General features: G+C 38.6%; 1 pseudogene; it reads right to left on the reverse strand.

The window, feature by feature from the left end:
• Window positions 1-23,110: 23,110 nt before the first annotated feature.
• LOC104235170 (tyramine N-feruloyltransferase 4/11-like) lies at window positions 23,111-24,242 on the reverse strand (annotated as a pseudogene).
• Between the last annotated feature and the right edge of the window lie 492 nt (window positions 24,243-24,734).

The raw sequence follows: 24,734 nt of genomic DNA on the forward strand, positions 1-24,734 counted from the left end.
GACTTTATGGACAGATTCAAGTTTAATACAGAGAACGCACCAAACATGTTCTATATCCAGAATTTGAAGAAGAATCCCACAGAGATGTTTCACGAGTATGCCACTCGCTGGAGGTCCGAAGCTGGTAAGGTCAGACCTGCCTTAAAAGAGGAGCAAATGAACAAGTTCTTTGTCCGGGCTCAGGACTCGCAGTACTATGAACGACTGATGATGATTGAGAACAACAAGTTCTCTGACATTATCAAATTAGGTGAAAGAATTGAAGAAGTTATTAAAAGTGGTATGGTTACAAATTTCGAAGCCTTGCAAGCTACGAATAAGGCTTTACAGTCCGGTTATGTGTCTAAGAAAAGGGGCGTAGGGGCTGTGATGGTTGCAAAAAGGACCAAGTCTCCCCTTAAATACCAAGCTTACCCAATACCTCCACTCACATTCTAGCCAACCCCAAATTACCAAGCACCCTCATACTAAGTTCCGCCACCAGCTTATCAATCATCTCCACCTCCTACATATCAACCTACTTCACCTAGATACTCCCAACCCTCTCATGTCTACCAAACTTATAATGCTCAACCATCCCAATATTAATCACCCCCTGCACGCCAAAATTTCCCTAGAACCTGACCTAATTTTGATCGCAAACCTCCAAAATAATATACAGCCATTGCTGAACCCATCGACCAGCTGTATAATAAGCTCAAAGCTGCTGGTTATGTCACCCTCATCCCTGTTGTCACCCCTGAGAATCCTTCTTAGTGGGTTTCTCAGTGGGTTAACCCAAACAAATCCTGTGCATACCACTCCGGCATGAAAGGGCGCATCATCGATGAATGCCGCTCCTTGAAAGACAAGATACAGTCTTTGATTGATAACAAGATCATTTTGGCAAAGGAACCCACTCCAAACGTCCGTAAAAACCCTCTTCCATACCATAAGGGTGGAGGTATCCACATGATTGAAGTAGAAGATGACTGGGATCCCGAGGGATCAATCGGGTTGATTGCAGAAGGTGATGACCCGAAGAAACCGACAATTACTCTCAATCCAATCATAGTCCAGATCCAACTGTTTGAGAACGTTGAGGTGAATATGTCTATACCTCTTGAGTTTGAAGCAACGCCACCCGTAAAGACACCGGTATCAATTGAGGTTGAATTCGCATCTCCGACACGAACCATTTGAGGTTGCAGTCTTGCCATCCAAGGCATATGTTCCATTCAGAGTGAGGATAGCCGCACCGATCCCAGTTGCGACGTCAACCATGCCACCATTCTATACAAGTGTTGTACCCTAGGACTATACAGTCGAGGCGAGAAGGAAGGGCAAGGTCAGGATTAAAGAAACTGTCACATCATAGGGTATGACAAGAACTGGTAGAGTCTATACCCTTGAACATCTAGCTAAATCAAGCAAGCAAGCCTCCAATCGGCCGCCCCTCATTGAGACAGGTCCGGACGACCTTTGGAGGAAAATACAGGCCAAGGAATATTCGGTCATCGACCAGTTAAACAAGACGCCTGCACAAATATCCATTATCTCTTTGCTGCAAAATTCTGAGACGCACAAGAATACTTTGTTAAAGGTGCTAAATGAAGCGTACGTACCAAGCAACATCACTAGCGGGGAAGTGGCTAATATGGTATGACAAGTGCTGGAAAGCCATAAGATCACCTTTTATGAGGACGAGCTGCCACCTGAAGGGCTGGGGCACAACAAAGCACTTCACATCACCGTGCAATGTGAAGATTATTTCATCACCAGAATTCTGATCGACGGAGGTTCCAGTCTTAACATTTATCCGCTGGTAACACTCAAGAAATTAGGTAAAGGGCTGCATGAGATAAATGATGGAGCAATCAATGTAAATGCCTTCGATGGTTCTCAGAGGTCCATCATTGGTGAGATTAGTGTATGCCTGCATATGGGACCAACTTAGTTCGAGGTCGATTTCCATGTAATAGATGTACCAGCATCTTACAACTTGCTGCTGGGATGGCCATGGATTCATGCCGCTGGGGCCGTAGCATCAATGTTGCATCAAGCAGTAAAGTTCGAATGGAATCACTAGGAAGTGATCATTCACGGCGACGGTAGCAACCCTATATACAGTCGCCAGACCATTCCGGCGACCAAGGGAAGAAAGAAGCTGGGTGGAGAAACTTACCACCACATTGAGCGGGTCAATGCTATCGACAAAGACAAATAGTAGGATAGCAAAATCGAGAGTATACTGAGTTGGAGTGGGTACGAGCCTGGCAAAGGGATCGACAAGAACCTCCAAGGAATCTCTAAACCCATAAAACTCAATAAATATGGCACTACCTTCGGTTTAGGATATGAATACACCTGGGAAGAATTCAATAACTGGTCGCCACCGCGCAGTCCTTACTATCCACTAGAGCATCCAATACCACATTTGGAGCAGACCTTCCAACATGCCGACATTATTTATGGGTCAGATGAAGAAGAAGCACTTGCAATAGTGAAGAACTTGTTTTTAGAGGATAGTGATATGGACTGTTGTATTATTCTCGAGGAGAAGGGGGAGGAAGGCCCTTCCATACAGGCTATGAGTAGAGGGGCATATCTCAAGAATTAGACCATCAGGACAACCAAAGCCCGACGAGCCTCGGGGTAGCAAGGCTAAAACAAGCATTATTCACTTTTTTATTTACTAAATGATTTTTCTTTTAGCATTTTTCAATTCCCGCAATAAGATATCCAATGTTCAAAACAGTTATTCAACTTATTAAAAGCATTTTTCTTGTGAATTAATATTTATTGCTATCGTTTTCTCTCCTTGCTTTACCAATACAGCATTATTATTACTTGTCTTGATAAACCAATGACTGTGACATGCAATGAGACAACGCAACAAACGAACGTGGATTCAGAAGAAGATGACATACCTGACAAGATTGTCAAAGAAGTTGAGAACTTTGAGAACAGACCTAAGTCCAACCTGGACGAGACCGAGATTGTCAACCTGGGAGATGCAGAAAACATCAAGGAAACACGAATCAGAATTCACCTATTACCATCAGAGAAGAAAGAATACACGAAATTTCTGAAAGAGTATGAGGACATATTCGCCTAGTCGTATAATAACATAACTGGTCTGAGTACATCTATTGTGGCTCACAAACTGTCAACCGATCCAATGTGTCCACCGGTAAAGCAAAAGCTCAGAAAGTTCAAGCCTGTTATGAGTTTGAAAATCAAAGAAGAAGTCACCAAGCAGATCAACGCTAAGGTTCTCAAAGTAGTAAAATACCCGACATGGTTAGCCAACATTGTGCCAGTGCCAAAGAAGGATGGGAAGGTTAGAGTCTATGTCGACTACGGGGATCTCAACCGGGCCAGTCCAAAAGACGACTTCCCTTTGCCAAACATACACATCCTGATTGACAATTGCGCCAAGCATGAGCTACAGTCATTCATAGATTGCTTCGCTAGTTATCATCAGATCTAGATGGATGAGGAAGATGCTGAGAAAACGGCTTTCATTATACCGTGGGGAGTGTACTATTATGAGATGATGCCATTTGTCCTGAAGAATGCAGGGGCCACCTACATGAGGGCCATGACTACCATCTTTCATGATATGATACACAAGGAGATAGAGGTATATGTGGATGATGTTATTATCAAATCCAAGAAGGCCATTGACCACATAGAAGATCTGAGGAAGTTCTTCAATAGACTGCGGAGATACAACCTAAAACTAAACCCCGCAAAGTTCGCATTTGGGGTTCCTGTTGGGAAATTGCTTGGGTTTATTGTGAGCCACCGAGGAATAGAACTGGATCAATCGAAAGTAAAATCCATTCAGGAACTACCACCGCCAAAGAACAAGAAGGATGTGATGAGTTTCTTGGGAAAGATTAACTACATCAGCTGATTCATAGCACATTTTACAGTTATCTGTGAGCCAATCTTTAAGATGTTAAAGAAGGACGCCGCCACCAAATGAACCGATGACTGCCAAAAGGCCTTCGATAAAATCAAGGAGTACCTATCAACACCACCAATCTTAGTCCCGCCCGAGCTAGGTAGACCCTTATTACTCTACCTTGCAGTGTTGGATGGAGCTTTCGGCTGCGTTCTGGGGCAGCACGATGAAACATGGAGGAAGGAACAAGCCATTTATTATCTTAGTAAGAAGTTCATCCGGTATGAGGCCCGGTATTCTCTATTGGAACGCACCTGTTGTGCTTTGACTTGGGTAGCTCAGAAGTTGAGACATTACTTCTGCGCCTATACTACACATCTCATATCGAGGATGGATCCTTTGAAGTACATCTTTTAGAAGCCCATGCCCATTGGCAAGCTAGCCAAGTGGAAAATCCTGTTGAGTGAGTTTGACATTGTTTACATAACTCAGAAAGCGGTCAAGAGACAGGCACTGGCAGACCACCTTGTTGAAAACCCCGTGGATGGAGGATACGAACCCCTAAAAACGTATTTTCTTGATGAAGAGGTATCATTCGTAGGAGAAGACATTGCGGAATCCTATGACGGTTGGAGAATGTTCTTCGATGGAGCAGCAAACTTCAAAAGAGTTGGCATAGGAGCAGTCCTAATATTAGAAACCGATCAGCATTATCTGGTGTCTGCCAAACTCAGGTTCCCTTGTACCAACAATATGGCTGAATATGAAGCTTGCATCTTAGGACTCAAAATGGCCATTGATATGAAAGTTCATAGCTGCTAGTAATTGGAGATTCAGACTTACTTATACATTAAGTACGAGAAGAATGGGCAACCAAGATACTCCCGTATCTGCATCACGTACAGGAATTGAGAAAGAGGTTCACAAAGACGGAATCCCAGCATGTTCCCAGAATCTAGAATAAGTTCGCCGATGCATTGGCTACCCTATCATATATGATACAACATCCCAACAAGAATTTCATTGATCCCAAATTAAGAAATATTTGGCAAAAGGAGAGTACCCGGAGCTTGCTAATCCCACTTAGAAATGCACACTTCGGATATTGTCCAACAACTTCTTTCACAGCAGAGGAATCTGGTATAGAAGGACTCCCGATTTAGGATTATTAAGATGTGTCGACGCAATGGAACATCCAAGCTACTAGAGGAAATTCATGTTGGGACCTGTGGTCCACATATGGACGGTTTTGTCTTACCAAAGAAGATACTTCGGGCTGGTTACTTTTGGATGACTTTGGAAACAGACTGCATCCAGTATGTCTGGAAATGCCACCGCTATCAGATACATGCAGACATGATAAAGGTACCCCCAAGCGAGCTCAACACAACAAGCTCACCATGGCGCTTCGTCGCTTGGGGAATGGACGTTATTGGACCAATCGAGCCTGCTACTTCCAACGGACACAAATTTATCCTGGTAGCCATCGACTATTTCACCAAATGGGTCAAAGCAGCATCTTACAAAGCAGTGACTAAGAAAGTCGTGGCAAACTTTGTCCGCGACCGCATTGTTTGTCGATTCGGAATTCTAAAGTCAATCATTACTGATAATGGTTCCAACCTCAATAGCGACTTGATGAAAGCTATGTGCGAAACTTTCAAGATCAGACACAAGAATTTCACAGCCTACATGCCTCAAATGAATGGAGCTGTAGAAGCCGCCAACAAGAATATCACGAAAATATTAAGGAAAATGATAGAAAAGCATAAACAGTGGCATGTGAAGTTATCATTTTCTCTACTGGGGTATCGCACTACAGTCCGCACATCAACCAGGGCAACCCCCTATATGCTAGTTTACGATATAGAGGCTGTCATTCCCGCTGAGGTAGAAATTCCTTCCCTAATGATCATACAAGAAGCTGAGCTCGACGATGCAGAGTGGGTGAAAAGTCGTTATGAGCAACTAGCCCTTATAGATGGAAAGAGAATGAATGCAGTCTGCCATGGTCAACTCTATCAGAACAAAATGTCCAAAGCCTTCACTAAAAGAGTCAAACCAAGACAGTTCACACCGGGACAGCTGGTGTTAAAGAAAAATTTTCCGCATCAAGATGAAGCCAAAGGAAAGTTCTCTCCCAACTGGCAGGGTCACCGGGTTTTGATAGGAGGAGCCCTCATACTTACAGAAATGGACGGAGAAGTTTAGCCAAAGCTGATCAATTCAGTTGCGGTCAAGCTTACTATGTGTAATCTTTATGTTTCCCTTATATGATGTAAATTGAACTAAGCCTGACCTGATTCCCGTTTAAGAGGGGATATGTAGGCAGCCCTATGGGTTCGGTCATAATTCAATAAAAATTTCATTTCCCCCTGCAATTGGAAACTGGGGCAGAATTTTGAGGAGGACCATCAAAATTCCGAAGTAATTTCAGCCGATCGCCGCACGAGCAACAGTCAAAAACGTTAACCCATCAAATTGGGGCAGAATTTTGAGGAGGACCCTCACAATTCCGTAGCAAGAGAGGTTGGAATGTCCTGAACCACATCACAGTCGTCGGTTCATCTAAAAGCTGCTTTTAATTTATGTCATATTTTTATAAAATCATGCATTATTATTGAAACTGCTTTGTTTAGCAACGCTACCCTAACGATACAAATGGTATCACCAAATCAAAGTCAAACGAGTCAAGCAAAGCCAGCAGGGATACAAACTAACCTCCCCCTTACAAAACGCACAATTTTTCTTTTGATGTAGGCACTAGGATTGCGAAATTATTAAACGTATTGTACGCCCATGGGAAAAAAATTGTTCAAAATACAACTCTTAGAACTGTTGCACTTGCCAACATTTTCTATCAGCACACACAAGTAATGCTCCGTAGTCATAATGCTCCCAATAATCATAATGCCACAATCTGCTATCAACTAAGAAAACTCTACTGTCATTTGTTATTTTATTTCTTGCATAAGGCTACCATTTTGCCTTCCAAGACTAAACATTGTCTCCATCTACATTTGCATTGCATAAGGCTACCATTCTACCTTCCAACTTGCATAAGGTTACCATTCTGCCTTCCGAGACTAAACGCTGTCTCCATCTGCATTGCATAAGGCTTCTATCCTGCCTTCCAATCTGCATAAGGCTACTATACTGCCTTATGAGACTAAACGTTGTTTCCATATACATCTGCATTGCATAAGGCTACCATTATGCCTTCCAATCTGCATAAGGCTACTATTCTGCCTTCCGAGACTAAACCCTGTCTCCATCTGCATTTGTAGTGCATAAGGCTACTATTCTGCCTTCCAACTTACATAAGGCTACAATTCTGCCTTCCGAGGTTAAGCTCTACCTCCATCTGCATTCGCATCTTTGCATAAGGCTATCATTCTGCTTTCCGAGGCTAAGCTCAGCCTTCAATTTTCTTCGAAACTAAGCACTATCCCAAGAACTATTTATCTCGCTTCTCTTACGGGCTAAGCTCTGCCCTTCAATTCGCAAGACTAAGCTCTGTCTTGTCCGCATCATACTACTGCATCCTTTATGAGATGAAATATCGCCAACTCATCCAAAGGCATCATTGTTCAGAGGCACCATCTTCATAGCCCGAGAACACCATGTCATGGCCTGGGGATCTCTTTCAATCTTTTGCATATCATTATTCAAAGGCGTCATGGTTCGGAGGCACCATCCTCATAGTCCGAGAACATCATTTCATGGCCTGTGAATCCCTTATCATACGCTTCATGGCCCAAGACATCATGGTCTAAGGACATCATCCTCATTGTCCGAAGATAACATTCATGGTCCAACGGGAATTTGCATCATGTTTAAATCATGCAATATATGCTTGTATCGTTTATTGGCAGGTAACCCAGTGAGCAACGACTATCCCACCAGGAGTGATCCCGCTCTAGTTCCCTCAGCCATATCAAACCTAACCATTCCCATAAACCGTTCACTCACTCAACCCTAGATGTTGCGTCTGCTTTTGAAATGACTTCATTGGTATACTCCGCAGATGGATCCTGAACTTCATATGGCCTGATTCCTGTAAAACCAGGAATATTTAGGCAACTCAGAAGCCAGAGTGCGGCCTAAATCTTGCAAAACCGTTTCGCTTGGTCAAAAATTAGCCATCATTTCTTTACCCGAAAACTCTTTCATCCTTACCGAGTAAAGAGGGGCAGTTGTTGATATCTAATTTTTCCTCAAACTATTTTTAAATTTGCATATATGCCTTCAAAATCACTTTTTATAATAATTGGTATTTTTTCATAATTTTCCATATTATTATCAATTTATTTTCTAATTTATTCAATACTTTATATCCAATAATTATTCATAAATTACATGACAGGTAATTTCAAAGTATCTCTTAGCTCAATATATTATTTTTAATCCTATTAGGATTTAATTATTTCAAAAATTAGCCAATTTGGCATTGTTTGACTATAATTACAATAATTTTGCAATTATAGCCTAATTGTACACTCTATGCTATTTTAATTTAGTAATCGGTCCTTTTGTATTTTTAATATTAGTTAATTATCTTATTTAACCTATTTAGCTTTAATTTCATTTTATCTAATTATTAGTTGTTTTATTAATTATATATCTAATTTTAATTGGGTATTTAATAATTAGCCACTCCCTATTTAAATTCTAGCCTAAATCCAACCAGACCCCTAACCCAATTAAATAACCCACCAGACCCAAGCCCAAACCCAAACTATACTCGACCCAATCTCTGGTCCAGTCTGGACCGTTGATCAAATCTAATCAATGGTCCAGATTCCCCCATACCATATTAAACCCTAATGACTACCCCCATCTCTCATTTCCCCCCTCTCATTCTCTCTCAACCACTCTCTCTATCTCCCTCTTTCTATATCTGGTTCTCTCTAGAACCTTCTCCTCTCCTCTCCACTCCGATGGACCTTGTCCACCTTCTCCGGCCACCTCCCAAGCCGAAAACCATGGCCTCTCAGCTTCTTCTGGCCCCTGCTTTACCCCACGCCGGTTTGACACTATCCTAAGGTCCTCAGGTGAACCTAGAGCGGTTCAACTCCTACCAATGGCACTTCATGCCATTTTTTGGCCACCTTAGGCCGTTCGAGTAAGATCTGTGACTTTTTCGGTTTAAACCGGTAACCCTTTAAGGTTTTCTCATTTTCTCTGGGTTCTATGAAACCTTAACTCATAAGATTTTCCAATTTCTTTTAGATCTGTCTTAGATCTGTGTATATTATGAGCTTTTGTTGTTTTCCTCAAAGGTTTTTCCGATTTTTCTAAAGTAACGCTTCATCTTCGAACTAGGGTTCTTAAACATCTTTTCAAAACGCTTCTTTCTTCTGATTTTTTGTATTAATTTGCGAGTCTCTATGGTTAAAGCGTTTGTTTAAGTTTTCTCCTCTATTCGAGTTATTTTGTTGAAAACCCTAATTTCGTCTCTTAAACTTCTTAGATCTGAGAAGGATCGAACTTTTTTTACTTGTTTTCATGGAAAAACTCTTGATTTTCGAATGGCTTGTCATCTTCCTAAACTAGGGTTTCTGAAAAATCTTTTTTTTGAAACGCTTTCTGGTTTTAAGTGCTTAATCCCCTGCGTCTATGTGTTTTGACTGATTTTGTTGAGTTCTTCCTTGACCCTAACTAGCCCATGTCAAAACCCTAATTTTTTAGGGTTCTTAGTTTGTTTTCTGTATATTAGCATGGCTTACTAATTCTCATGTTTCTTTTGAGTTCTTGTGATTTCTTGTGACTGCCTTGCCGTGATATGCTTCTACTGAGTTTCTTAGCCTAGACTTACACCAATTCTATGTGTTTGTGTTCGTCTTGACTGTTCGCATCAAAACTCACATCATTCTCACTGATTTAGTATCATTTGATCTTCATGTGTTTGCTGGAGTTGTGTGCCAATTCTTGACTACTCATGTCTTGCTCTATTTATATGTTAAACATGCTGACTCTTTTGCATTACTTTCTCTTTGATTGATTCTGAATTCCTTATTACTTGGCGTGATTTGAACATTTTCCTTTGGACCCCCTGACTCCTACCTTTCTACTTAATTTGATTAGTTGCTTGCCTTAATTAATTCTCCCTTGCATTGTCTGCATTGCTACTTAATTCCTACTGATTGTTTCCTTAGTTTGAAAACTTTCTGAACCTAGCCTTAATTACCTGTTCTATACTTGTACTATTTTGAAATCTTTCCTTATTTGTTATACTCCAGCCGTGTATAATTTCTTTCCTTACTTGTCACCTACTTTTTTCCATTTACACTAACTCCCTTAATCAAAGGGAGATTCGAAGCAATTTTTTATACTGAGTTCTATAATTACTGAAGAATTGATTCTTGCCTATTTGAACCAGTTTTCAAACTACTATATAAATGACTCTCTTCTACTATCTTAAAACATGAATAATAGTGGAGAATACACACACACACATACACACTCAAACTCTCTCTTCTTTCTCTGCTACTTGTGCTAACTTGCTTGTCTAGCCGGCTAAAAGCCAAGGCTAGACTGTGGAACTCTACTTGCTTTACTTTCTGCACTTTACTTCCTTAACTGGTATGTTCCTAGTTCAATTCTGAAACTCAACTCTATGTGCTCCAAGTTTGTTAATCCATGTCTCCTTCTGCATTAATTTAATGGCTTATGTATTTAATTGCTCCTCTTGTTTACTGCTTTACACATCATGTTTAAGTTTTGCCCTCTCTTGTTCAAGTGTGTAATTCAGCATGTCTACTGTTTTCTTACATTTTTCTAATACTATTCTGCCCTAACCCCAACACATTGTAAACATGTGTTTGTGACACCCAGTCACTATGTGATCCTGAACCCTTCCCCCTAAAACTAATGAGTAACTCTGTTTAGCACCCCTTGACTAATACTGTTAAGCTACTGGCATGAACACTTTGTGATAGACTATTGCTGTGACTATTTAATTTTTGTAGCACTTCTCTGGTGTTAACCTGTGTGCAAATATGCTTTCACATATGAACTATTTGTCCCCCAATTCCTCCTTTCCCTGTTGTGTTTGAATCATGTGTGTTGATTTGGTCTTGGTTTGCTGATTGTCTTGTTTCTTTTCTTCTCCAAACTGGTTTTCACTAAGGCAAGCTCTTCTATTGCTTTTTTTCCCAAAACTTATTTCAAACTAATCATTGCCAAAACTGTTTCCAACTTAACTCTTTTAAACTTATGTCAAACACTCTCACCTTACTCTTAGACTACTAGGTTCTGCCCCTTTTGTGTGAGCCTTGCCTTGGGACCCTTGAGCTCCCTCTAAACTTGGACACACAAAAGCTGGCCTTTCCACACTACATTTACTCTGTCTTGGCTATGAAATCTGGGTGTGAGCCCTGCCCGGGATCCCTTGAGGTCCTTAGGGAACTCTGACACACCCAGATATGAGAAAGGCTATAGAACAATCTTGGCGCTTGAAGTCATTTATTACATAACTCAGGGAGGAAGTCCTAATCAGTCTCCCTATAGTGTAACTTCTTATTTTTTATTTCTACTTATGTAATTCATTTCAATGTTGGTCTGTAATAACCTGTTGTGAACAAGTATTGGGTTGGCTAGTAAAAAAGGGATGGGTAAATATGCATGCTATAGTTGTTAAGGGTAGAAAACATGTTATTAGGTGTTTATATTCCTAATGGCGCAATATAAACCATGCTTATGATTCATACATGCATTAGAAATTATGCTCTTAGGTCCCCATGTTTATTGTTTCAGCATGTGCATCCTCACAAAATCATGTGTTAAAATCTGCTAATAACTAGCACTTTACCATTATGTTATGTGCTGTCGTGTACACTTAGAGATCATGCCTTAGGATAAAAACAACGCTAATAAACAGGTCATTTCCATATCTTCTGCATATTCTGAAAGTACGTGATACTTATATATTTAGAAAAAAATCCTGCTCAGGACCTGTATATACATCACTCAGCATTTTTGTGTATTAGATATAATGCCTTTAGAACTGCATTCACATCCGCTTAGGCATTTCTAGTTTAATAGATTAACCCAGCTGGTAATAATTCCGGAATTCTGAACATTTAGAACAACATGTTTAGTAATACAATTCAAACAGTCTTCTCTAAGTAACTCTGATAACTGGAACACTGTTTTACACCTAGGCAAGCCTTAGGTGCTAAATTTATCAAAACTGGAAACATGCTTCTTTATGTACGCCGCTTAATTATCAACTGTTAAAATCAGTAGGCAAGCCTGATTCGGACTTCTTTTCTGAATCATGCAATAAATCTGGTTCTGTTGTTGTCACTTAGATACCTTGTTAGGATCTGAATTTAGACCTTAACTGTGTATGAGTCGTGTTGACTATGTGCATTACTTGTGGAGGTATAACTGAGCCTTCTATCTGTTTTCTGTGTTTTTCCCCTTAAATGCAGTCCTATGTGTTCTTATTTGTCGCCTAGTATTTTGCCTTTAAATCTGAGGGTCTGCCTAGAACCCCCTTTAATAGGATAGGAGTCCTAAATTCCTCCGGGACTGATACGAAGGGACGGGTAACAGCACGCAATAAGGGTCGAGACCAACCCTCACTTTAATTACCTTCATGGGGCGGGAAAAGGTAGAAATGGATATGATGACCAGTGCGTTAATACCACGTGTATCCCCTCTTCGAGGAGTGTCATACCGGGTATTGCATTGATGTGATCCATATTACAAACAAACCTAGGATACCCCCCTTTACATTCCCTAACATGCTTAGATTGTAATTCTTTTTTCAAAATTTCGCTTTTCAATAATTGTTTTTCAAACACTTGTGTATTTAAACTTAAATCCTCTACTATTTGAGCCATACTTGTTTATTTGCTAGTTGTACAAATTCAAAAAAACTGTTTGGTGGGGAACCACACTAGTGGATCCTGAAGGGTGCCTAACACCTTCCCCTTAGGATAATTTCAAGCCCTTACCTTATCTCTGGTTACCAAACGTAGTTATAAATGAACTTATAGGTTCCCTAACACACCTTAAATCGTTAGGTGGTGACTCTTCAAACTGCAAACCCCCTTTCCCGAAAGGAAAGAGTTGTCCCAACCAAAATGTCATAAACCCGATTCCGCAAAGGAAAAAGGGGGCCCGACACTAGGTTCAAAAAAAAATTAACAACAAGTTAATCTTTAGAGAAATCATCCCTATAAATAAGATCACAAGGAAGATGCTAAGTGTACTACCTCAATTTTGGGAAAGCAACACAATTACTGAAGTTTAGGGATCTTGAGACAATGACCGTTGATGATCTCATTGTAAATTTGAAGACTTATGAGCTAAAGCAGAAAATGGTAGAGTCTCGCAAGGATAAGAATCTGATTCTCAAAGAAACTGAAAAGCTAGAAAGTGACAATGATGAAATGGCCTTGCTGACATGCAGATTCCAACACATAATAAGGAAGAAATGTTATTTACATAAAAGAATTTGAAGAAATGTTGCTCACACAATTGACTTTTTGGGATGACTTTTTGATTTTGATAAAGATCGAAGCTTTATTGTTTGGAGTTGTTTCTTGTGGCATCATTTGTTGATATTAAGTTATTTGTGACTAGCTTCGAGTTGTTCGGAGGCTGTTTCATGAAGGAAAGGCTTTTTGGAGTATTGATTTGCACGTATTAAGGTAAGTAACACATCCAAACTTATATTTGAGGGTATTCAATCCCGGAAATTACATTATATGAAAGGTATTAGACATACACGCGAGGTGACGAGCGTGTGTACGTGCATATGTGTGTTCCTGATTTGAAGTGACTTTTAGACTATTACCGGAAATTGTTTTGCTATCATACCTTATTATATCAATATTTTCCCTGCTTGTTTTGTTATTTGAACTGTGATTCATGTTAGCATCACGTCTAGGCTATGTGCTATTTATTTGAGACTTGATAGCGCTATTCTTGTCGTTTCTGAGCTATTTGTATTTGTACATATGTTATCAGTCATGATACTATATCCGTGTATGATATCTCTCTCTCAGTACTTCTTACTTGATTCCTCACACGTTGTTGATGCCTTCTATGTGTAACACTATTCAAATGCGTATTGTGAGATGTGTTATCTGAGACTTGAACGGTAAATGACTGAGTTTTAGGCATAGAGCCGATTTGGTATTGATTTTGAGGTGACGCATATGTTAGGCCCATATTGGGCTAAGTGTTATTGTTTTGGGGCAATGCGTGCACTAGGCCTCACTATTAGAGTTATATGATTTTGATTAGCGCTTGGAAGGATCCACCCCTCCGGAGTCTGACATGCCAACAGTGGGCGCATGCATATTGTTTTATATACGTGCTTAATGATGGGCAGTTGTGCTAGGCACCCGTATAGTGCTAAGTGTGACTATTTTGATGGACTCTCTGTGATATCGTTGATTTGACATGTATACTTGACATGTAGGCATAGAAATATACCTTCCTCATACTAGCTGGTAAACGAAATTCTTTATCTATATTGGGCTTTCACTGATATACTTGAAAGCATGCCTAAATCTTGAAATGTGAACAAGCTGAATATAATATCATTGAGCTACTCGTTTCTACGATTTCCCTTTATATTCTGAACAGTTCTTGGTTATTGATATTGGTATCTTACTATTGTTTTCGAGCTCGCTACTGCTTTCAGCATAAGGTTAGTGTTGTTACTTATTGAGTATATGGGGTTGGTTGTACTCATACTATACTCTGCACTTCATGTGTAGATCCAAGTACATCCGGTCGAGGCGATTTCCAGAGTTGAGTTGCTATTAGCTTTTGGGAGACGGTAGCTACCATATCGTCCGCAGTCCTTGAAGTTCTCTTTTAGTTATTTTTATCTTTACTGTTCTATTGTTCCGACGGTTTTATTAGAGGATTTTGCTTGTATCTTGTTATTCAGTAGTGCTCGTGTACTCATTGACACCAGATTTTGGGGATGGTAGTATCAGTATTAGGGTTACATTCTCAGATATTTCATGATGTTTCCACTGTTCATTTTATTAAACCATATTTATTCAGATGCGTAGTTATTATGTGGTTGTTGGCGTTTGCCTGGCAAGTAGTATTAGGAGCTGTCGCGGTTCCAATGGGTGTTGGGTTGTCACAGTTTTTAGGCTGAACTTGCACATGAATTTATCACTAGAGGAAATTGTTGAGCTAAGTTTTTATTGGTTTTGAAGATTAACAAACAGTTATAAAAGAATCAAGTCTCTTGAATATATTTGTTATACTACAAACTGAGTTGGAGATGTGCCAAAGTAGATATTGAAAGAATTAGGTCTCTTAAAGTACGTTGATTAGGAGCTGAAAGTTGATTCCTAACGCAAGTCAGATTTCTTGAAGGATTTATTTTGTGGGTACAAACATCGTACCGACTGGAGAAATTCATGGTCAACAAGATTTCACTAATATTGTTACACTTTCATCAAAGTAAAATGCATGTGAAAAAAAGGAAGAAATGCATGTGGAGTTAGAAACAGATAAGGAAATTGAATCCTAAAGGGACTATTTTCTTTAACTGAATTATTCTAGTTTTTGGAGCATTAACCGAATAAGGTTTCGCCGAACCCTACTCCTATATAAAGCATCACGTTACTGTTACTTGAGATAACTCTTATAATGCTATTTGGTACGATCACAATAATTACTCTTGGCAAATAGCAATTCATAATAAGAAGCTGCTTTCAAGAATTCAAGTTGAGCAACTAAAGAACATGTTCCAAATTTTTTTTAACCTTAAATTCTGTATACAATCAAAATGCTACTCTCTCTGATTCACAATAAATGACCAATTTACCTTGAACACATCCAAAATAAAAGAGTAAATTGGTCTGTGGACCGGAGGGAGTATCACATAAGCTGGGAGGAAGTGCGGAGTACTATTTTTCCATTCAGGTTGTGCACGGGATAAATCATTAAGTTGAAACACGATTTTTTCTTGGCATGCCAAAAGGGAACTAGCCTATCTCCTCTTTCATTGATTGTCAAAACCATTGCGGAGCTTCTTTTTAAAAAAAAAAAAAAAAAATTTGGACAATATTGTGATTTCTGCATGTTATCCTTTCGCAGGATCGTCATGATCTTCCTTCCAAATTTATCGGATGTCCCTGAAGGGATCATAGAACTAACCGCAGAATGTTATATCTGACAAGTTGCTAGCTACGTTATTAGTGGGATGGCAATCACCTTAGTCATGAATGTAAATCAGGTAACTCATATTTCGGTTACCCATGTTTTGAAGAATTTACTTTGTTTAGATTTTTCACTTGTAGGAAGATTCTTATAAGTATGCCATAATGAGGTACAGAATACTTAGCCCAACTATGCACGGATATAGAGTTCAAAAATAAATGAATGATTTATGTCACATATTAAAAGTATCGCTTTAGATGATATTCTTATGGCTACAAAAACGTATCATTAAGTATCCCAAAATGAGAATTTTAACATTAAAAAGCTCTCAGATATAGAATAATATCATTTTATTAATACACTAGAAGAAGAAAGCGAGAAGAAAAAAAACTATGCTAATCTATCTATCTATATTTCTATAAAAGAGGGGATAGAAGAGATGACTTGGCACTTCTCTAAAACCAAGAATCATATTTATCTATTTTCTCATATTTTTGGGGCTTTTTCATACTTTCTCAATTTTTACTTTATTTATTTTGCTTTAAAAAGCCCAAAAGTCGTGTCTCTTCATGTCAATTAATAAAAGAAACTGTCAAATGAATGGATGTTACCGTTTCAGCCTGTTGCGGAAGCCAAATGTATATAGTGTGAATAAGTCACAACTGCTATACCAAAAATTATGACAGCCACCAAATAATAAATAAGACAATAAAGCAACAATAAAGGGAACACCAGAATTTACGAGGTTCGACTAATTTTGCCTACTCCTCGGACACAACCAATATTTTATTTCACTCCAAAAATACAAGTGAAATAATACTAAAGAGAGAAGATACAAATGCCTTAAACAGATGAGAAGGCAAATGAGAGGTGTGTTTAAATCCTAAACATTAAGCCTTCTTTTATAGGGGGAAAATCCCCCCAACTTTTGTTTTCCCACCGATGTGGGACAAACATTTTGCCAATTTCAACAAATCTCCACCTTGGCAAAATTCCACATCTTCAATTTTCTCTCTATAACAAATTTTGGTTGTGTCTTCATCTTCAATCTTTAGTGTTCAACAATGTTGATCAAATCCAAACAATGTTGAAACTTGACCGCAGTCACCACCTTTGTCAGCATATCAGCAGGATTCTCTGTAGTATGAATTTTCTTCACCGTGACTCCACCTTCTTCTATGATTTCTCGTACGAAATGATACCGAACATCAATGTGCTTCGTCCTTGCATGATAAACTTGGTTCTTCGCTAATTGAATAGCACTTTGACTATCACAAAAAATTGTGATACCTTTTTGTTCAACACCAAGCTCCTTTAGCAATCCTTGAAGCCAAATTGCCTCTTTCACAGCCTCTGTAATAGCCATGTACTCTGCCTCTGTTGTAGACAAAGCAACTGTTGACTGCAAAGTAGACTTCCAACTAACTGGTGCCTTTGCAAAAGTAAACACATAACCAGTAGTTGATCTTCGTTTGTCCATATCACCCGCAAAATCTGAGTCACAATATCCAACTACAAACTGATTGTCTTCCTGCTCAAAAACTAACCCGACATCTACAGTATTATGAATATACCGTAGAATCCACTTCACAGCTTGCCAATGCTCCTTCCCTGGATTGTGCATATATCTGCTAATAACTCCAACAGCTTGTGAAATGTCAGGCCTTGTGCAAACCATTGCATACATCAAGCTACCAACAGCATTTGCGTATGGTACCTTTGACATATACTCTCGTTCAGCTTCATCCATTGGCGACATAGTAGTACTTAGCTTAAAATGGGGAGCAAGTGGAGTACTAACTGGCTTAGTCTTGTCATCTATGCCAAAACGTTGTAGTACTCTCTTCAAATATTCTTTCTGAGATAAACAGAGTTTCTTTGAACGTCTATCTCTAATTATCTCCATGCCAAGAATTTTCTTTGCCTCACCCAGATCCTTCATCTCGAACTCCTTCTTCAGTTGAATCTTCAACTTATCAATTTCTTCCGAATTCTTGGAAGCTATCAACATATCATCAACATATAGGAGAAGATATACAAATGAACCATCTTTAAGCTTGTGCAAATACACACAATGATCGTATTTGCTTCTCTTGTACCCTTGCCGCAACATAAACTCGTCAAATCGCTTGTACCATTGTCTAGAAGATTGTTTCAATCCGTACAACGATTTTTCAAGTTTGCACACCATATTTTCTTTTCCAGCAACTTTGAATCCTTCTGGCTGAGTCATGTAGATTTCCTCCTCCAAGTTTCCATGTAAAAACGCAGTTTTTACATCCATCTGAACTAGTTCCAAATCCAATTGTGCTACCAAAGCCAACATAATTCTAATGGAGGAATGTTTTACAACTGGAGAAAATACTTCATTGTAATCAATTCCCTCCTTTTGAGCATATCCTTTGGCCACCAATCTTGCTTTGTAGCGAACATCTACTTGGTTAGGAAATCCTTCCTTCTTTGCAAATACCCATTTGCACCCAATTGCTTTCTTTCCCTTCGGGAGATTGGCCAATCTCCATGTATGATTCTGATGAAGGGACTGTATTTCATCATTCATGGAAATCCTCCACTTATCTTCTTCTGAACTTTGGACAACGTCTTTATAAGTAGTAGGAACATCATCAGCTACAATTGAGGTTGCACAAGCAACCGTCTCTATGAGACGAACAGGTTTCGTTATTGTTCTTTTTGGCCTGCTGGTTGCTATTGATTCAAGTTGTTGTTGAGGTTCCTGAGTTGGAATCTCCTCTACTGGCTCTCCTTCCAGAGGGTAATCTTCATTTGTTTCCTCCTCTGCTTCTTGTGTAGGAAAAATAAATTTTCCCTCAAACTCCACCTGCTTAGAAGCACCTTCATTTTGTTTGGTATCTTCTGTTACCTTATTTACCATAGCAGATTCATCAAAGGTAACATCCCTGCTGAATATTACTTTCTTTGTCATAGGACACCATAAGCGATATCCTTTGACTCCAGAAGTAATTCCCATAAAAATAGCCTTCTTTGCCCTTGGATCCAATTTTGACTCTGTCACATGATAATATGCAGTTGAGCCAAACACGTGCAAAGAGTCATAATCTACAGCAGGCTTTCCATACCATTTTCAAATGGTGTCTTGCCATCAATAGCAGCAGATGGTAGACGATTAATGAGGTGGCATGCATATGTAATTGCCTCAGCCCAAAATTCTTTGCCCAAGCCAGCATTGGACAACATACACCGTACCTTCTCCAGCAAGGTCCGGTTCATACGTTCTGCCACTCCATTCTGTTGTGGTGTATGTCTAACAGTGAAGTGTCGGACGATGCCATCATTTTCACAGACCTTATTGAAATGATCATTTTTGTATTCACCTCCATTGTCTGTGCGAATACACTTGATCCTCCTGCCTGTTTGATTCTCCACCATCGTCTTCCATTTGAGAAAAATTCCCAGCACTTCATCTTTGTTTTTCATTGTATACACCCACACTCTTCGGGAAAAATCATCAACAAAGGTTACAAAATAGTGCTTCCCACCCAATGAAGGTGTTTTGGAAGGACCCCAAACATCAGAGTGTACATAATCCAAAATGCCTTTAGTATTATGGATCGTTGTACCAAATTTAACCCTTGTCTGTTTCCCTTTGACACAATGCTCACAAAACTCCAAGTTGCAAGCCTTTACTCCTTTTAACAATCCTTGATCTGATAGAGTTTTCAAGGATTTTCCTCCAGCATGTCCCAAGCGCATGTGCCATAGCTTGGTTGCTTCTGCCTCTTTGTCGTCACTGGATGTCACTGTCGCTGTCCCAATAACTGTACTGCCACGATAGCGGTACATATTATTATTCTTCCGATTAGCCTTCATTACCACTAGTGCACCGGAACATACTCTCATCACTCCATTTTCTGCAATGATTTTAAACCCTTTTGATTCCAGGGCTCCCACAGAGATGAGATTCTTCTTCAAATCCGGTACATATCGAACATCTGTTAATGTTCTGATCATTCCATCATGGTTCCTTAATCGTATTGAACCAATGCCATATGAGGTAAGAGGGCTGTTATCCGCTGTGTGGATGACTCCATATTCTCCTTCTTGAAATTCCACAAACCAGTCCCTGTTGGGACACATATGATGGCTACAAGCCGAGTCCATCAACCATATGTCTGATGATGTTAATGACTCTGTTGTAACTAATGAGAAGTCTGAATCATCACAATCAGCTACATTTGAATCCATAATGGCCTTTCCATTGTTATGTTTGGCCTTATTCTTCAACTTCGGACAGTCTTTCTTCCAGTGCCCTTTTTCTCGACAAAAGGCACATTCATCTTTGCTGGGTCTGGATCTTGACTTGGATCTTCCCTTCTTTGTCCTCGTTTGATTTTGAGGACGACCCCTCACAAATAGTGCTTCTCCTTCTCCGCCCTTCTGTTTTTCTCGCTTTCTTTGTTCATAGCTGTACAAAGCCGAACAAACTTCTCTGAGAGAAACTTCGTCATTTCCATGGAGTAGAGTAGTTTCAAGGTGCTCGTACTCATCAGGAAGTGACGCCAACAACATCAAGGCCAAGTCACCATCATCATAAGTTGTATCCATATTTTGCAAATCTGTGACCAACTTATTGAAACTGGTGATATGTTCATTCATCGTGGTACCAGGAACATAGGTGAAGTGAAACAGTCTCTTCTTCATGTACAATTTATTTTGACTGTTTTTCTTCAAAAATTTATCCTCCAGTGCTTTCCATAATTTACTTGCAGAAGTTTCCTTTGTGTATGGATATTTCTGCTCTCTAGCAAGGTAGGATCGAATGGTACCGCAAGCAACACGGTTGATAATTCTCCAATCTTCTTCTCCAATAACATCTGGTTTCTTTTCTTCAATGGCCAGATCTAGCCCTTGTTGAAAAAGGACATCTAGAACCTCGCCTTGCCACATCCCAAAATGTCCGGACCCGTCAAATATTTCTACCGCAAATTTCGCATTTGACACAATTCTTGTCAATAAGCGAAGATGCCAATGATGACGTGTTGTTGACACTTGATGTAGATTCTTCTTGTTTATTGTCTCCCATATTTGACACAAATATTATTTAATAGCTGACGACACAAATCAAGATTATTTCCTTTCTGATGTAGAAGATCAGACTAAGCTGCAACTACAGAGCATACTCAGACAGAACCTTGACTCAGTTACCAAGATAAATCTTTTCTGATGTGGAAGATCAGACTATGCTGCAACCACAGAGCATACTTAGACAGTACCTTGGCTCTGATACCAATTGTTGCGGAAGCCAAATGTATATAGTGTGAATAAGTCACAACTACTATACCAAAAATTATGACAGCCACCAAATAATAAATAAGACAATAAAGCAACAATAAAGGGAACACCAGAATTTACGAGGTTCGGCTAATTTTGCCTACTCCTCGGACACAACCAATATTTTATTTCACTCCAAAAATACAAGTGAAATAATACTAAAGAGAGAAGATACAAATGCCTTAAACAGATGAGAAGGCAAATGAGAGGTGTATTTAAATCCTAAACATTAAGCCTTCTTTTATAGGGGAAAATCCCCTAACTATTGCTAACCCACCGATGTGGAAAGCTGAAATATTTGACATTTCAACACAGCCATCCATATTCCTCATTTATGGAGCCTCGCAATCACTGCAGTTTATAAATAACAAATATAGTTGTGCAACAATTCAAAATGTGTAAAAAGAAATTGTCTTTTACTAAAGGTTACACATCACGTCAGATCGATATACACATGCTTCCAACAATGGCTTCTCAGCCAAGTTTATTCCCTTATCCTCAGTCTACTCATATTACTTCTCCACTTCTCCTTTCCATTAAAAGATGTACGTTGGCTTGATTCCCAAAAGGAGAAACAAAGCAACTACTTTAGTGCTGGAAGAAACAGAAACTCATTGAGATGGGAAGAATTTCAAAGTGGTGCTTTTGAAGAATGAAAATAACGTAACGCCCAGCAGAACATGAACGTAAAGAATATGGTTTGGAAAATGAGCTTTCACATTCGTACTTTAAATGGTTGCATGAAAATAAAGTTTTCAAATTTTCTCTTAATATGGTTCTTCTTTTTGGCTTCTTTCTTTCCATCTAAATTTCTCGGATATGGACTTACTCTATCTTTTTAAGGGACTCTTTAATCTTTGATCTCTACAAAAGTTCAGTTTTTCAAAGCACACTCATAATTATATTACATAATGATTCTTACGTTATTTATATTTATATATTCTTGTAAGGGAATGACAATAATATCTGTAGTGAGTATTTTTATATATAATATGATTTTCTTGAAAATGAAGTTAATTTCAGTGAGCAATTCTGCTTTATTGCAGTTGTATTTTGAAACGTGTAATAAATGCATACAACTTACTTGTGTATTACTATATAATTATGAAGGTTTTGTGCTTCATATGCCTCATTACAAAGTAAAAATGAGGTTATAGTATTAAAAAAAAAAAGAGTTCATTCAGAGATATGCAGTGATACGAACATTTGTATACTTTATTTCTTTTCCATGTCAATTTTCTATAAATGTATGTTTTCTTCTGTCCAAAAGGAAGAGTGAAATGATTGTAATAATGACAATAGTTGGCAATTAAAATTGCCACAAAAATTTTTGCTGAATATATTCGAAAATGAAATGATTGCATTTATGATTGTTCGGAGGAGCTATTTCAGGAAAAAAGAGAATCTATTATTGTTTCGCAGAAAATTAAGAGGAAGCAAAAGAGGAATTGACTTGATTATTTTACAAAAAGTAACATTTTCAAAAGTTCTAGATGAAGTAGTGGTTAGCGGGTGAAAATGTAGAAAAGAACAAAAAGAGGGAAGAAATGAACAAGAAAGGAAGGAAGAGAGAACAACAATGGAGAAACCTTTCGCAAAATAATATTCGACTCTCTAATTAAGGATTTAAACAATACATATATCAAATGAGTAGAAGAAAAATTATTTCGCCAGGATATATTTATCTAGATAAATATATATGTATATTAAACAACAAAGTAAACTAATCATTGTACAATTTAAATAATTAACCGCAGTTCTAAAAAGTAAAATATTATAAACTAAGAAAAAATATTTGAAAAATATCTGCGCGCACGCACATATATATATAATCAACCTTGAGGATGATTCTTTGTAATTTTTGCTCTAGGGGTTACCTCAAGAGTAGACCATGACTTCCTAAATTATATTTATCTATTTTTGGTTGTTTATTTGATCAAAGTGAATTTAGCTTTATTATAAAATCACAAAATTTATTATGGTTCTTTTATATAATCGCGCGAAGCGCGGCCAAATTCTCTAGTTTATTGATAAATTTGACAATCAATCAAGCAAATAAAGAGAAAAAAAGATAACACCCCTCTTCATCCTTTTTTCTCCTAATTAGCATACTTTTGAAGAGCGTCACCATGCAATTTCCCATACCTAAACTCATCAAATATTTCAACTCCCATATCTATGTAAAAATGGTAAGATTTCTTATTCCAAACTGCAACTATCCCCTCTACTGAAACGAACCCATTGTTTGCAGCAATGGATGCAAAAGAGCCAAACAGCAATCTCCCCATTCCCAACTTTCTATAACTTTCCCTGAAGTAAAGACTCTCGAAATAGAATCCGGGTTTGTCATAGAAGCACGAATAGTTCGCGTAAAAGAATGCATATCCCGCGATGAATACGTCACGTTTATCATTTCCATCATCATATCTGGACATGAACTCATCTGCTTCTCCTTCCACGACGGGGAATTTAAGGTCGAATGGTTCAAGCATGGGCTTGAACCCTTCGTTCGTGGTATGCTTGGATTTGGTAAAAGGGGTAGGGGAAACTTGAAGTAGAAGAACGGATGGCCCGTTGAAAAGTGGAAGAGGATTTTCTTTAAAGAGCAAATCCCCTAAGGAGGATTCTTGTAAAGATGAGTATAGTTGTCGTATGCATGGATTTGGTAAAACAGTTTGTATATATGGTTGAGGTCTGCTTTCGTAGCTAGACGTACTCTAGTGTAGATTTTCTCAGCGATCGTAACGCTCTTCTCCGACAAGGAGTTGGTGGTCGTTGTTTCAGATATAGCTAGAGCCATGCTGTATTGAGAGTTAATTAAGGTTACAGCATACCAAATGTTTAAAGAGAAGAAAAAGGAGGAAAATGTTGAAAGGAATAGGCTGAAGGTTTTTTTAATGGGGATATTGTTTGAAAAGCTTTTAGGATGATAATGGTTATTTATAATGAAGATGTGGCCTTTTTTTATATTCTTTCCGTATTTATTTAATGGGGTTGGTGGAGGGAAACTCAAACGCGCCTTGTATCTATTTCGGCTGCTATCCTTAAATTAATAAGATGCTGTATACAAACACTTAAACATATGATTAATTAATTAAAAAAAGTTTTTGAGCTGGTGAACGAGGGAGTCTCCATGCACTTTCATATTTCTATGGAAAAAACAGTCAAACAGTGCTCCTAAAGCAGGACCCTTTTTTTAAGAGCCACAATTTTTATTTTTATTTTTTTTTGCTTGGCAACACTAACTTTCCTTATAGTTATAATATTAGGCTTACATTCCTTATTTTAATTATTTCAACAATATAGGAGTAATACTTTCATCTTATTTTATGCAAAGATGAGTGTAAATATAACTCAAAATCAGTGACGTTCTATACCTCCT

Source organism: Nicotiana sylvestris, chromosome 8, assembly GCF_000393655.2.
Source record: "Nicotiana sylvestris chromosome 8, ASM39365v2, whole genome shotgun sequence".
Lineage (NCBI taxonomy): Eukaryota > Viridiplantae > Streptophyta > Magnoliopsida > Solanales > Solanaceae > Nicotiana > Nicotiana sylvestris.